The sequence below is a fragment of the Mastigoproctus giganteus genome, chromosome 8 (assembly GCF_048544385.1).
Source record: "Mastigoproctus giganteus isolate SK-2022 chromosome 8, ASM4854438v1, whole genome shotgun sequence".
Classification (NCBI taxonomy): Eukaryota; Metazoa; Arthropoda; class Arachnida; order Uropygi; family Thelyphonidae; genus Mastigoproctus; species Mastigoproctus giganteus.
Window position 1 is genome coordinate 83,224,114 of NC_143582.1, and position 16,321 is coordinate 83,240,434.

Below are 16,321 nucleotides of genomic sequence, written 5' to 3' on the forward strand. Positions count from 1 at the left end.
TGTAAATGAAAAAATTTAGAAATGTTGACTTGACTGCCAAAACGAATTATACTAAAATAATTAATGTAATAAGCAAAACATTAGAGCTGTTAAAGACAAAAATTGAGCATGTGCCATTAAACTCCCATAGCAACAAAAATTGAGCATTACTTTTCATCCCTTGATACCAAATTAATGATACCGTGAGTCAAAATTCAAAATGAATATCCATGGAGAGAGACTAAAGTTGGTAGAAGATGAGGTTACTCTTAGCTCATCTTCTACCAACTTTAGTCTCTCTCTCTCTCTCTCTCTCTCTCTCTTTTTTTTTTTTTCCTGTTTTAAATCCTCGTATTAAAAAACTGTGCTTCCCATCAAACCCAACCGTCTCACTGATTAAAATGTTATAATTGTATATAATTATAACATATATATTATAATTATATATATAATAACATATAACATACATATATATAACATATATATAATTATAACATATAATTGTATATAATTATATATTTATTTGTTTTTATATAATTATGTTAATTTTTTACATATTTTCTTTTAAATTTCATGCAATTCATGTATGTTCAAAAAAGAACATTAAAGTGTTAAAAACAAATAATAAATGTATTATTAAATATATCCAACAGAAATAACTTCCAGTTTGTGAATATATATATATATATATATTATAATATATAGTACAGTATATTATTTGTAATTTTTGTTTATTTTTATTTATAATATTTATAGATATTTACAATATATATATATTACAAATATATATTATATATGAGTATAATGGTGATTGTAGTGTCAGCCTCTTTCAAAGTTTGCCGCAAAATTTTAGCATCTTTAAAAGTGTGTGCTGCAACAATGAAAAGGTTGAGAAACACTAGTTTATTCATTTGAAAACCACTTGACTGCAAAATATGGATGATTGTATTTTTGTCAGAATGGTTAGTTGTAAACTCTTTTGAACTGCGTCTTCATGCCATGCCAAAGTATGAATAAAAGATTTAGTTGGCCTCTGGTGAGGGTTGCAAGTCGGTCTCTCAGAAACTCAGGTTTGACAACCCCATAGTTACTTTGGCTCCTATCATAGAACAATTGCCAGTTTGTTTGTTTTGTGTGCTTTTTTTTTTTCCTGTTTTGTCTAGGCATGAAATATTGTCTAATTGTTAATGGTCATCATCAGAGCACAAATTAGACTGAAACGTACAGGAATGCTATTCTGGTTGATACATCTGCTTTCTAAAATTCTCTACATTCCAGCTGTTAAACTTCAGAGAGAGAGAGAGAGAGTGAAAAATGACGAAATCATAATTTTTAATTATGAGTTTGAATGGAATCCTAATTACAGTATTTGTCAGCCTATAAGACGCTGCGGCGTGGAAGATGCACCCTAATTTTGGAATGGTAAAGTTAAGAAAAAAAACTTTTGATATTTTAAGGGGTCCTTATGTGCTGTGATGTAATGACTAGATTGTAGGTATAGCTTAGCTTAATTTTTCAGCACTCACATCATAGTAATCCGCTTAGTTGGTGGAATGTTTTACCATATACAAGTGGTTATGAGATTCTAATAATTACGGGGATTATAAATTTAAAAACTAAGTTATGGGCTTTAAAAATTTTTCTAAGAAAGGAAAGTGCACCTTCCATTCTCTGGTTGTCTAATTAAAATAAATTAAATGAAGAAAGACAAATCTTATCTTTCTTCATTTAATTAATTTCTTATCTTTCTTAATTAAAATAAATTAAACGAAGAAAGATAAATCTTATCTTTCTTCATTTAATTTATTTTAATTAGGCAACCATAGAATGGAAGGTGCACTTTCCTTTTTTAGAAAAATTTTTAAAGCCCATAACTCAGTTCTTAAATTTATAATCCCCGTAAGTTATTAGAATCTCATAACCACTATGTATGTGGTAAACCTTTTCACCAACTAAGCGGATTACTATGAGGTGAGTGCTGAAAAATTAAGCTAAGCTATACCTACGATCTAGAAAAAAAACTTTTGAGACAATGGAAATTTTAAATTTCCATTGTCACAAAAATACAATGGAAATTTAAAATTCAATAAAAATAAAACCCAAAAGCCAATAAAGAAAGGTATATAATTATTACTCATTATTATATTAGTATTATTCAACTTCAGATTCATTACTGACTTGATTATCATTATTCTCAACGTCATCCTCTTCACTAGTATCACTGTCGCTCTCATATAATAAATGATCTTCAGTGCCATCCATTGCATTACTTATACCACATTTTTTAAAGGCCTTGACCACAATTTCAGTCTTAACATCATGCCATGACTTCAGCACCCATTCACACACTTGTGCTATCGATGGACATTTCATCTTTCCTGTAGGTGTTATATCATGGTTCCCCTCTATCATCCATTTATTCCATTGCTCCCACATGTTATTCTTGAATGGCTTATTGATGCTGACATATAACGGCTGTCTGTAACTGGGAAGTTAAGCCACCCGGAATTACCACCAATTCTGTGTTCATCATTTTGGCCAGTTTGATGTTTTCAGTCATATCTGCTCTAAACTGATCCCATACTAGTAGTGCATTTTTATGCAGTAGTCCACCAGGATGCTTGGACCAAATTTTTACAAACCAATCTTTGATTCATTCTTCATCCATTCATCCCTTCGGTTGTACAAGTATAGTACGTGAATTCCATTTGGCAGTTTATCTTTTGGTAAAGTTTTTCTTTTAAAAATTAACATTGTTTGGTCCTATCAGCACAACAAGTTAAAACTGCGATGTAGTGTGTCTTTTCATGTCCAGTGGTTTTAATAGTTATAGATTTTTGCCCGCTCAGATTTACAATTTTATTGGATGGCACATCAAAAGTCAATGGAATTTCATCCATATTCCCAATTCGGCTAAGTTCATAGTTGCTTCAATATCAAACATTAAGGACAAATTTATGGAAATCTAGTATTTTCTGTTCATACTCAGCAGGCATTCTCTGGACTGTTCTAGTTCTTGTGTGTAAACTTAATCTGTTTCTTTTCACGAAGCTATAACACCAAGATGATTCAGTTCCTTTAAAGTCGTGTATCCCAATATCAGCTGCTTGTTTCTGTGCTTCTACTATTATCATTTTAGTACTCACTGCAATACCCATGTCTCTAACTTCCATTATCCAACTATTGGAAGAAAACACAAGTTTTCTTCCAATAGTTGGAATTTTACAAACATTGTGCATTGTTTTATCAGCTTTTTGTAATAAAACTTCCTGCTTCCTCCATTGATGAATCATCACTCGCAGAGGTCCAAAATTTTGTGCTACTGCTCTGTTCCCCTGTTGTTTTAGCATTAGCATTAGTAGAGGCATTTGATGCAAGAAAGCAAGCCTATGCAGCATCAGCCAAAAAAAAAAAAAAAAAAACACTTCCACTTCACCACTCTGTTCGTTCAAAATACCTGTCCAGCTGAGCCTTAAACTTATTTAGGCTATCAACTTCCACTACAAGGGATGAAAGTCCGTTCCACCAACCAACCACACACTGGCTAAAGGCAAATTTCCGCACGTCTATCCTACATCTGTCCTTCCTCAATTTGAATTTATGCCCTCTCAGGTGATTATTCTGAGCGAGAGGAAGAATCCCATCAGCATTGAGCATGCTCAAACAATTCAAGGCTTTCTACACCTCTATCAGATCACCTCGCTGGTGCCTAGTCTCCAGACACTGTAATTTGCAAAACTTAAGCCTTTCTTCGTAAGAGCACCCCTTTGTTCCATTCACTAATCTTGTTGCTCTTCTCTGTACTCGTTCCAGCAGCTCTACATCCTTCTTGAAATGAGGCCTCCAGACCTGTATACATTACCCTAGGTGTGGCCTGACCATTGCCTTATACAAGGGAATAATCACCTCCTTATCCCTGCTAGAAAAACTCCTATATATCATTGACAATACACCATGAGCTACTCTTGCAGCTCGTCTGCACTGCTCAGAGAACTTCATATCTGCCTGCACAATTACCCCCAGGTCCTTTTCATTCTCCACCACTGTCAGTGTAGTACCGCAGAGTTGATACGTTGCTCTGGGGTTACCGTTTCCCATATGTAGTACTTTACATTTGTCAATGTTAAACTTAATTTGCCACCTCTCAGCCCATCTGCTCAACCTTTCCAGATCCTGTTGCAGCAGCATAGTGTCAGTTGTGTCCTTGACAATCCTGCCTACCTTTGTATCGTCTGCAAACTTCGATATTAAGCTTGATATACCATCATCAATATCATTTATGAATACAGAAAACAATAATGGACCCAACACTGAGCCCTGAGGGACTCCACTAATAACATTAGTCCACGACGAGCAGTGTCCATTGATTACCACTCTCTGTCTTCTCCCCCTCAGCCACCCCTTTATCCACAGCAGCAATTTGCCTCCAATGTCACACTGCTCCAATTTGTGCAGCAGTCTTCCATGTGCAACAGTATCAAAAGCCTTTCTAAGATCCAAGTATATAATATCAAAGTTATTCCCTGCATCCAGTTCCTTTGTGACTGCATCATAGTATCCAATCAAATTGGTCAGGCAAGACTTCCCCTTAACAAAACCATGCTGTGTCCGAGCTATAACTGAAGTCTTGTCTAAATGATCCTGCAGTGCTTCTTTAACTAGTGCCTCCATTAATTTTCCTGGAACAGAAGTTAAACTCACAGGTCTATAATTACTTGTGTCAGCCTTTGATCCTCCTTTGTGAATTGGGGTCACATTTGCACATCTCCAGTCTGTGGGTACCTCCCCGGAGTCCAAGGAAGCTCTCATAATTATGGCTAAGGGTTTGCTTACTTCCTCTGCTGCCTCCTTTAATATAACTGGATAGATCCCATCCACCCCGGGTGCCTTTCTTGTGTTTATCTTCAACAATTTCTCCTCCACTTTACTCTCAGTTATTACAAGATTCTCTAGCTTACTGCTAGAGTTGAATACACCTCTGGCTTTCCCCTCACTAAATAACTCCTCATGTGTGAATGTCGATGCAAAATATTCATTTAGTTTGTTAGCTACCTGAGCAGGATCATCAACAGTTGACCCATCGATATCAAGTGGACCAATCTGATTCATCCCCTTCCTTCTAGAGTTTACATAAGTAAAGAACTCTTTGCTGTTTTTCTTTGCATCCCTTGCCAAAGATTTCTCGTAATCTGCCTAACCTCCTTTGTAACTTGGTTACAGATCAACTTGTATCTATCATAGGCTTCTGTGTCATGTGTTAATTTGTATGTATCCCATGCATGTTTCTTCTCTGCCATATGCCTCATCAGTTCATCTGACACTCCAAGGGCTCACATCTGGTGAGTATGGGCTTAGCACACCTAGGGTTCTGAGCTGGATATCATCATTATTTTCTTTCTTGGTGATTCCCTTCTACTTTTGACACACACACACTCTCTCTCTCTCAGGGTAACTAAGGAATTTTTTTTTGGCTGGTGCAGCATAAGCCTCAGGTTTCCTTGCACCATATAGCTAATAATATTGTACTACTTGTAGCTTAAATCCAAAATTATAATTTTGCTCTCTTGATGTGCCTGCCATTGATTAGGGCTTAAATGTATAACTGGAATTCAACTGTTATTGTAACAACAGCCTGGTAATTACTGAAAAGCATACTAACGTATATACAATCCGTTAACATTCGCTTTTGCGCATGCGCTGTATTGCTACTTTCGGCTTCTAAGACGCAGGGCTATTTTTTAATGTATTTTTAAGGAAAAAAAAGTTCGTCTTATAAGCCGACAAATACGGTAATCATTGCCTCCAAATTTCAAAATCAGTGCGAGGTTTGTAATGTACGTACCTGATGGAAAAACTTTTGACTAAAATATGTTATTTATCTTGCTTTTGTTGCTAAGTATTAATGTTCCAGCTGTTAATATTTTCCGAAACGTGATATTCTTACTGCATATGTTCATAACGAAAGTGGTGTGGTGATTTCGGTAGTCAGCTTTCCATCCAAAGGCGGTCAGTAATGTTCCACTATGAAATAGAAAGCATTTCTTTCCAAAATATACCATTCGATACAATTCCGACTGGAATAAACTTTGATGTTTAGAAATCGTTCCAGTCTAGAGTTGTGGACCAAAGAGCCTTTAAAATTCAGATTTCAGCTTTTATAGAGATTCATGAATTTACTACGCATTTTCTTCTCCTTTCCAAGGACATTGTGAAATTTTTTTTTTGTAAATGGAAAGGACCAAATATTTTTTTTTATTTTCAGTCTTTCCTTTAGATGTACTTTGTGAGAGAAAATAACACGTATTCTTAGTTGTTTAGTTTCTTAATTAATATTTTTATATTCATCATATTGTGCATTTTTATTACGATTTATTTGAAATAATTGCAATAACACTTTTGATCACCATCAAATAATAAACCATCAGTTTCTTGTGTTTGTATTTTACTTTTGTGCAATGCATGGATTAAAAAGTGAGCCTCAATATAACTCTGTGACGTATTTAGTATTACAGTGCATATGCGTGTGGATTTTTAATTATCAGGTATTTCAGCTGATATAATTTTTTGTAATATATATATTATTTATATGCCATCTATAGCTTTTGGAAGTAGAATTCTCAAATATTTTACAATAACTTAACCATTCCACATGTGGTACATACTTCTTATGGGTTTCAAAAATATATATCATTCCGGGAAAAGCCGATGCGGGACCTCCCATGTTATGTCATTCATCATGCCATGCATAACCTTTATTTCTGTGCGGCTAACGGTTTCACGCGCAGTTGTGAACGCATATCATTATTAGCAGTGGTAGTGCCATTTAGGCGTTTAATGGGCTATAGGCCCCCTTATGATCAAAATAATGCGGTTTTTTTTTTTTTGACTGTCACAGGATAATTAAAGCTTAATGATTCTAACACTGCTTTAGCTCCTTATTCTGGGACTGCCACTAATTATAAAAGTTCTTCTAGATAAACTATAGTTTTAGTTATGAAGTCAATAAACATAAATAATACATAACAAAAAAAAAAAATCTTGATTTCCCATATTTGTTTTTTGAGTGGAATTTCTGTAATATATTCATTTAATAGACCTTTCCCTTCCTTTGGAGAGGTATGGGTAATATTTCTGGTCTGAACTTAACACTTTAAACAGTCTTGGTCCTCTGGGTTGTATTAAGGATTATTATTAAGGTGTGTATTAAGGACTATAATAATCATTAGCTGGCTCTTAATGAAATTGATCCTCAGAGTATATGACTGAAAGTCATGGACGCTCGTGAACTCGTTTGAATTTTTAAGGGCTCACTTCCAGTATATTGGTCACTGTTTTGAATATAGTTGTATTGGGTGTGTGTAAATATCTTGATTATATCTGCCTTGAACTGCATTCTCCAATGGTAAAGTTGAGGCTAATGGTTTTTCTGCAGTGGTTTCTTTTGTGGGATAGCCTTTTTTGTTTTTTAACAGCAATGCATCCAGTTTGGTCAAACTGATATATCAGAACCTTCAGGGGATCTTTACTTCAATGTTTATTCTCTTCTACAGGCTTCGAGGCTGACCGTGGTATTATTACTGTTCAATTACAGTTTGATGATAACAACATACAAGAGGAACACATAGTTCTAAAGCAAGCACCACTTTACTAATTGCAAAGCCGTGCAGATTTATTTTCTATTCCTTATCTGAACTTTGTTTTTAATAATATCTACAAATTAATTTGCATAATGTTGATGTTTCTTATTTGCACATTCTCTTTTTTTTCTTTTCTTTTTTTTAAAGATCGCAATAAAACTTGGCTATCACATTTTCTTGTTTTTAGATGAATATATCATTAACTCATTGTATGACCACCCTGTATTTGATGCAAACAAACTAACCATTTAACTTCCTAACCACAATCAAATAAATAAAGAAAAACTTTTTGATTTAGATTAGTTGATTTCAGTGATTATTACTGTTACATCTTATTAAAATTTTTTCTCCATATGTGAATTCCCTAATGCAGTAAAAAAGTAACCCCATTGTAGAACCATGTAAATTAGCAAGAAATAATTAAATTGTTCACTTTTTGATGCTGTGTTTAGTTTGTCTTTTCTGAACACAACTGAGAAAAATTCATTTATTTCATATTAAAAATAATTATTTTAAATTATTTTTTGAAAATAAAACATGTCTCAATGCTTTGTTTTAATATTGTTTTTTTTGTCCTCTTTCTTATTGAATTTTATATACATTAGTGTCTTTGATTGACAGTGAATGAAATATCAATTGAAAAACCTGTGTGCTTCAGCAATTATGGTAAATAAATTTGATGAATTTGAAGTGTTGGTCGAAATATCAAATGCAGATATTGTTGGGATATCAGAGACGTGGTGTTACACAGATATAAGGAATGCAAATTGGAATTTGGTGAGTACAGTGTACAGAAAGGATAGACAGAATAGGAAGGGAGGAGGGAGTTATGCTATTAGTTAAGAAACACAAAATCTAAGGAAGAGCAGCGTTGAGCCGACTGGGCTAGCCAGGTGGGTAAAGTGCATGCCTGGCAACCCAAAGGTCGCGGGTTCGAATCCTGCCTCGGGCTTGGATCAGAGTAAAAATGCAAACCTTTGGGAGATGCATTATGGCCAAAGAAGCCAATGCTTCAACAACTAACAAAAGAAAAAAAAGTGCAGTGTTGAATCAGTTTGGCGTGACATGAACACTGGCAAAGCAAAATTGAGAGTAGAATGTGTAATAGAAATAACTGTACAGAGAAATAGAGTGGGCCAGTAAATCAGATTGTCTTATAATGGGGATTGTAATTTCCCAGATATTGACTGGAACTTGTGGGTTGGTCATTTGCACACTAGAAAGGCTTTTGTAGATTTATTGGATGATTGTTTTCTACAGCAGCAGCAGCATGTTCAGGAGGCAACCAGTGGGAGTAATACTCTTGATCTGATTATCAGCAGTGATTCTTCATGCATTAAGAATCTGCAGATAAAGGAACCACTAGGTGGCAGTGATCACAGTGTGTCTGATGTGGAATTTACTTAAGGAGGTAACTACCATCAGGGGTAAAGGGAAGGGTTTTTGCTTTCTTAAAGGTGACTACAGAGGTTCTGAGACAGTTTTTAAAGTCTCTACAGTGGGACCAACTGATGATGTTACCAACAGCAAATTCAAAATGGGAAGCATTCAAAGAATTAATCTTGCAAGCTACTAGACTTTTCATACCAACTAAGAATTATTGTTCAAGGTTTAGGCCTAAATGGATGTCAGATGAACTAATGAGACATGTGGCAGAGAAGAAAAATGCATGGGATACATATAAATTAATAGGTGACATGGAAGCCTATGATAGATATAAGCTGGTCTGTAACCAAGTCACAAAGGAGGTTATGGCAAAGGCAGATTATTATTATTAGCTATACAGTGCAAGGAAGCCTGAGGCTTATGCTGCACCTGCCAAAAAAAAATTCCCAAGTTACCCTAGGAGAGAGAGAGAGAGAGAGAGACACAAAAGTAGAAAGGAATCACCAAGAAAGAGAGAATGATGATATTCAGCTGAGGACCATGGGTGTGCCAAGCCCATACTCACCAGATGTGAGTTCCTGGGGTTTACGAGAAATCTTTGGAAAAGGATGCAAAGAAAAACAGCAAAGAGTTCTTTACTTGTGTATACTCTAGAAGGAAGGGGCTGAATCAGATTGGTCCACTTGATATTGATTGTTCAACTGTTGATGATCCTGCTCAGGTAGCTAACAAACTAAATGAGTATTTTGCCTCTACATTCACACATGAGTTATTTAGGGAGGAGAATGCCAGAGGTTAATTAAACTATGGCATTGAGCTAAATGATTTTGTAATAACTGAGAGCAAAGTGGAGCAGAAACTGTTGAAGATAAACATAAGAAAGGCACCTGGGGTGGATGGGATTTATCCAGTTATAATAGAGGAGGTAGCAAAGGAAGTAAGCAAACCATTAGCCGTAATTATGAGAGCTTCCTTGAACTCGGGAGGTACCTATGGACTGGAGTTGTGCAAATGTGACCCCAATTCACAAAGGAGGTTCAAAGGGTGACAAAAGTAATTACAGACCTGTTAGTTTAACTTCTGTTCTGGGGAAATTAATGGAGGCACTGGGCAAAGAAGCACTGCAGGATCAGCTAGACAAGACTGCAGTTATAGTTCAGACGCAGCATGGGTTTGTTAAGTAAGGTGTCTTGTCTGACTAATTGATTGGATACTCTGATGTGGTCACAAAACAACTGGATGAAAAGAATAATTTTGATATCATATATTTGGATCTTAGGAAGGCTATTGATTCTGTTGCAGAAGGAAGACTGCTGTACAAGTTGGAGCAGTGAGACATCGGGGGCAGTTTGCTGCTATGGATAAAGGGATGGTTGAATGAGAGAAGACAGAGAGTTGAAATAAATGGACACTGCTCTTCATCGACTAATATTATTAGAGGAGTTTCCCAGGGTTCAGCCTTGGGTATATTGTTTAGGCCTAAATTTCTGTATTTATTAATGATATTGATGAAAGTATATCAGGCTTAATGGCTAAGTTTGCACACAATACGAAGATTGGCAGGGTTGTTAATGACAGTATGTTACTGCAACAAGATCTAGAAAAGTTCAGCAGATGGGCTGAGCAGTGGCAACTGAAGTTTAACATTAACAAATATAAAGTACTGGGTAGCAATAACCCCAGAGTAACGTATTAACTGTGTGGTACTACACTCAGAGTGGTAGAGGATGCAATAGTCAGGCCACACCTTGAGTACTGTATACAGGTCTGGAGGCCTCATTTTAGGAAGGATGTAGAGCTGGAACAAGTACAGAGGGGCAACAATATTAGTGAATTGAACAAAGGGTTGCTCTTATAAAGAAAGGCTTAAGTTTTGCATATTATAGTGTCTGGTGACTAGGCCCACCCTGTGAGGTGATTTTATTGAGATGTATAAGGCCTTGAATGGTTTGAACAAGCTCAATGCTGATGGGATTCTTCCTCTTGCTCAAATTACACAGCTGCAGGTGCATAAATTCAAATCAAGGAAACAATTTCAGAATAGATGTATGGAAATTGGCCTTTAGCCAGCGGGTGGTTGATTGCCGGAACAAACTTCCATCTGTCGTTGTGGAAGTTAATAGCTTAAATAAATCCAAGGAAGAAATGGAAAAATTTTTGGAGCGAATATATTGGTGAAATGGGAATTTTTTTTTTCACTAATGCTGTATAAGCATGCTTTCTTGCATTATATGCCTATGCTAATGAAATGCTAGTCAGATTCTTCCATGATGCAAAGGAGTGGAGCATAACCGGATGCATTGTCATAAAGTGTTAAGAGCAGGTACAAAGAATTGGATGCAAAAGATGCATGTGCTGATTTTAAATTCATGTTTTTTAGCATGTGTATGTAATTATTGAGCTTAACTTGGTCCTTAGCTTTAGGCTTAACTTGGTCCTGTGTTTTTACTTTTTGCATGATTACTAATAAAGATTTCTGAATTTTCAATGGCAAAATTAAAGAAAAGACTTTTGTTGAAAGATGTTGAGAGTTTCAGCTCTTTGGACTGAATATATGAAGAGCAGAACATTATGGTTGTGTAAGATCTCAAAGACTCCTTTCACAATTAGTTGTGGTTTAAATTGCATTAGTTTAATAGGCTGTAGATGGAGAAGGCTAATTGCAGAGTTGAAATTTAGAATAGACAATATCAAGGCTGTGTGATAGGAATTATATTGTGGTGGGATTCTGTGATTTTTGATCAGGAGGAAAATAGCATTTTACGTAATGTAGGAGCAAATAGCTGGGAAATAGGCTTATTAAGATTACAATTGTGCACTTCAGTGTTTATATCATGCTGTTAACTGTTGCTCATAATATTCAGATCAAGATTATTGTTTCTTCTTGTTGCCCTTCCAACATGCTGCTGTAGAAAACAGTCATCCCGTAAATTCATGTCTTGCTAGTGTGAGTGACCAACCAAAAGTTTGTTGAAATATGGAAAGTTAAAATTCTCCATTATAAGACATTCTGATTTACTGCCAACTCTTGTGTATAGTTACTGTGTATTGTGTTGTGTACTACTTGTCTATGTACAGTTGTTTGTTATACTCATCACAGTCATTAAGCCTATAACACACACACACACACACACACACACACACTGTTTCTCTCATTTTTGTTTTCCCAGTGCAGACATCACACCAGAATGACTCCACATTGCACTGGCCACCCATGTTGCCTCCATGGTACTACCTTAGATTTAATATGCTTCTTAACTAAGAGCATAATTCCCCTCCTTACTTTCTGTACACATTGTACTGCCCACATTCAAATTCTGCATCCCTTATGTTTGAGTGACACCATATTTCTGGTATCCCTACAGTGTCTGTATTTGCTGACTTAATCAGTACTTCATATTCATCTAATTGATTTTCTGTGCTTCTAGCATTAGTGTACATGCAAGTATACATGCACCTGTTTTTACGCTTAGTTACCCTAATACAGCCCATGTATTTACTTGTTTCCTGATGACCCACAACAGTGCTTGAAATCCTAAAATTCTTGCTTTCCAGTCTGCTGCTTGTTCGAATGGAAGCAGTGCAAGAATCACTTTCACATCTTCCTGCTGCTCTACTAGTCTGTGTATACCTCTAAGCCAGGGGTTGGTAACCTGTGGCTCGCACGCCACCCGCATGCGGCTTTTTGAACTTGGAATTGCAGCTCTTTAACTTTTAGCCCACATATGTACGACAAGCGACGTATTTCTGCGAACAAATATTAATATATTAAAAATAAATCAAGAAACCATTTGAACAATGTGAGTCTCTCAGCATTTTTAAAGATGAAAATTACGGCATACTCGCCTGATGTTGAGAGACTCGCTCAAGAAGTTCAGCAGCTAAACTCACATTAATTCGTACCTAATTGAATGTTTGTTACGTTCTTACAGTATTAATATATAATATTTCAAAAAATAGATTTTTTTTTAATAAAACACCTTCCCACTCTATTCTATTTCTTAAAAAAATCTCCTCCTCATCCCAGCTTGAACTGAGGTGCGGCTCTTCAGATTTTTGTTTTTTTAATTAGATCAAAAATGGCTCTTCGCTCAAAAAAGGTTGCCAACCCGTGCTCTCAGCTATCAATTTTCCTATCCACCTAACACTGCCTCGATAGTATCAGCAATTATTCTTGTGTTTTAAATTGAGGAAGGATGGCTGTATGATAGATGTGCAGAAGCTTATCTTCAGCCAGATGGCAGTTGATTGTTGGAACAAAATTACATGTGGTGTCATGGGTGAATAGTTTGAATAAATTCAAGTTAGAACTGCACAAACTATTAAGGGGGGGGTATGGACAGGTGATATGGAAAGTGTTTTTTCCTTACTGATACTGTATAAACTATCATTCTTGCATCCTTTGTGACTAGTAATACTAATATCCAACTGTTCTGCTTGTTGTCATCTTCATGTTTTCCAACAGCATGTTTACCAACCTTCATGTTTACCAACAGCAAACTCAAAATGGGAAGCATTCAAGGAACTAATCTTGGAGGCTACCAGGCTTTACATACCAACTAAGAAATATTGTTCAAGGTTTAGGCCTAAATGGTTGTCAGATGAACTAATGAGACATGTGGCAGAGAAGAAAAATGCATGGGATACATATAAATTAATGGGTGACATGGAAGCCTATGATAGATATAAGTTGGTCTGTAACCAAGTCACAAAGGAGATTAGGCAGGCAAAGGCAGACTACGAAAAATCCTTGGCAAAGGATGCAAAGAAAAACAGAAAAGAGTTCTTTACATACTTGAACTCGAGAAGGAAAGGGATGAATCAGATTGGTCCACTGGATATTGATGGTTCAACAGTTGAGGATCCTGCTCAGGTGGCTAACAATCTAAACGAGTATTTTGCATCTACATTCACGCATGAGGAGTTATTCAGGAAGGAGAATGATGTAGGTAAAGTAAACATTGGCAGTGAGCTGGATGATTTTGTAATAACTGAGAGGAAAGTGGAGGAGAGATTGTTGAGGATAAACATAAAAAAGGCACCTGGGGTGGATGGGATCTATCCAGTTATATTAAAGGAGGCAGCAAAGGAAGTATGCAAACCCCTAGCCATAATTATGAGAGCTTCTTTGGACTCAGGGGAGGTACCCATAGACTGGAGATGTGCAAATGTAACCCCAATTCACAAAGATGGATCAAAGGCTGACACAAGTAATTATAGACCTGTTAGTTTAACTTCTGTTCCAGGTAAATTAATGGAGGCACTGGTTAAAGAAGCACTGCAGGATCATCTAGACAAGAATTCAGTTATAGCTCAGACGCAGCATGGTTTTGTTAAGGGCAGGTCTTGCCTGACCAATTTGATTGGATACTATGATGTAGTCACAAAAGAACTGGATGCAGGGAATAACTTTGATATTATATATTTGGATCTTAGAAAGGCTTTTGATACTGTTGCACATGGAAGACTGCTGCACAAATTGGAGCAGTGTGGCATTGGAGGCAAATTGCTACTATGGATAAGGGGATGGTTGAGTGGCAGAAGACAGAGAGTGGTAATCAATGGACACTGCTCAACGTGGACTAATGTTATTAGTGGAGTTCCTCAAGGTTCCGTGTTGGGTCCGTTGTTGTTTTCGGTGTTTATGAATGATATTGATGATGGGATATCAAGTTTAATGTCCAAGTTTGCAGATGATACAAAGGTTGGCAGGGTCGTTAAGGACACTACTGACGCTATGCTGCTGCAACAGGATCTGGAAAGGTTGAACAGATGGGCTGAGAGGTGGCAAATGAAGTTTAACATTGACAAATGTAAAGTACTACATATGGGAAACAGTAACCCCAGAGCAACGTATCAACTCTGCGGTACTGCACTGACAGTGGTGGAGAATGAAAAGGACCTGGGGGTAATTGTGCAGGGAGATATGAAGTTCTCTGAGCAGTGCAGACGAGCTGCAAGAGTAGCTCATGGTGTCTTGTCAATGATATACAGGAATTTTTCTAGCAGGGATAAGGAGGTGATTATTCCCTTGTATAAGGCAATGGTTAGGCCACATCTTGAGTACTGTATACAGGTCTGGAGGCCTCATTTCAAGAAGGATGTAGAGCTGCTGGAACGGGTACAGAGAAGGGCAACAAGATTAGTAAATGGAACAAAGGGTTGCTCTTACGAAGAAAGGCTTAAGTTTTGCAAATTACAGAGTCTGGAGACTAGGCACCGGCGAGGTGATCTGATAGAGGTGTATAAGGCCTTGAATGGTTTGAGCATGCTCAATGCCAATGGGATTCTTCATCTTTCTCAGAATAATCACCTCAGAGGGCATAAATTCAAATTGAGGAAGGACGGATGTCGGATAGATGTGCGGAAATTTGCCTTTGGCCAGCGGGTGGTTGGTTGGTGGAACCGACTTCCATCACTTGTTGTTGAAGTTGATAGCCTAAACAAATTTAAAGCTCAACTGGACAGGTATTTCGAACGAACGGAGGGGTGAAATGGGAGTGGGTTTTTTTTTTTTTTTTGGCTGATGCTGAATAAGCTTGCTTTCTTGCATCGTATGCCTCTACTAATGCTAATGCTAATGCTAATGTTGGAAATGCACTTCATTTTGTCTACAGAATGTTCCAAGGCCATTTACCTGTACTATTTACCTTTATGCTTGCCAGAAAACTGAATAACAAAATTCAAATTCGTCTTGGAGTCAGTGCTCTTCACTTTTCAGTTTTTGTGAATATCTGTGAGCATTCTTCACAGGTCCTTATGCACAATTGAATGCAAAAGTTCATTGGTGCAGCAACTGCTTTACTAGTAGCAGTTGATTGCAATTATAGGCTGCATTCTTGGTTACTACAACAATGTTCTTATTAACATTCCCTAGACTAATAATTTAAGGATGAAAATTTTGTAAAATATCATGCAACACCGCATTGGAAGGGCATTATAATGTAGGGAACCTTGATTTGAACTATTGTCAGTGACAAATAATATTATAATTTTTTTTATATATAAATTTGGAAGCATACAAAAGGATTTTGTATATTGTATGCTTCCAAGATTTTGTTCAAATATTTAATTATGTTAACAGAAACACTGGCATTATCCTAAAAATGCAGCTACTCTGTTCAAGAGAAAATGAATGGGCATGTATTCATATGAAATAGGGCCATTCTTCTCCAAAAGTAGTATAATGCTATACCCATTACCAAGGAGAAAGTGCTCTAGATCCTCTGCTGCTGACATCATTTCCAGGTCTAACTTCTCCTACATGCCTAGTAAGACTTGCAGCTAAGAGGGCTTCATGGTGCCTCTGCATACGGGAC

General features: G+C 36.6%; 1 protein-coding gene across 1 annotated transcript in view; it reads left to right on the top strand.

Annotated features, from left to right (window-relative positions):
* Positions 1 to 6,446: 6,446 nt before the first annotated feature.
* The window catches only part of LOC150081685 (annexin B9-like), a 208,120-nt gene continuing 198,245 nt past the window's right edge, over positions 6,447 to 16,321 (top strand). Inside the window, exon 1 of the mRNA XM_090380286.1 lies at positions 6,447 to 6,521. The gene's annotated coding sequence lies outside the window, so the exon portion shown is untranslated. The remainder of the gene's footprint in view (positions 6,522 to 16,321) is intronic.